This window comes from Colobus angolensis, unplaced genomic scaffold, assembly GCF_000951035.1.
Source record: "Colobus angolensis palliatus isolate OR3802 unplaced genomic scaffold, Cang.pa_1.0 Scaffold489, whole genome shotgun sequence".
NCBI lineage: Eukaryota > Metazoa > Chordata > Mammalia > Primates > Cercopithecidae > Colobus > Colobus angolensis.
In genome coordinates, this window is record NW_012118365.1 from 113,301 (window position 1) to 113,600 (window position 300).

Sequence of the window (300 nt, forward strand, 5' to 3'; positions counted from 1 at the left end):
CCCCTGCCGTGTCTCCCAAGCTGGGCGCGGAGTCCGCGGCGAAACCTGCGTCCCGGGGAGAGAAGGAGACCGGGCGCCCAGTTCCTTTACGCGGACGGAAAACAAGGGGTGGGAGGCACAGAGCCCGCAAGGTCTAACCTTTAAAAAGTGAAACACCAAAGCCCACAAGAGATTTTCACACGAAGGCCCCTCCAGCTTCCACGCCTTCCGTCCGGCACGAGGGTCCGGCTCGGGATTTGCGGCTGCATCCTCTCTCTGCTCCCTGGCGGGCCGAGCCGCGGATCCCAGCCGGGTCCTCAC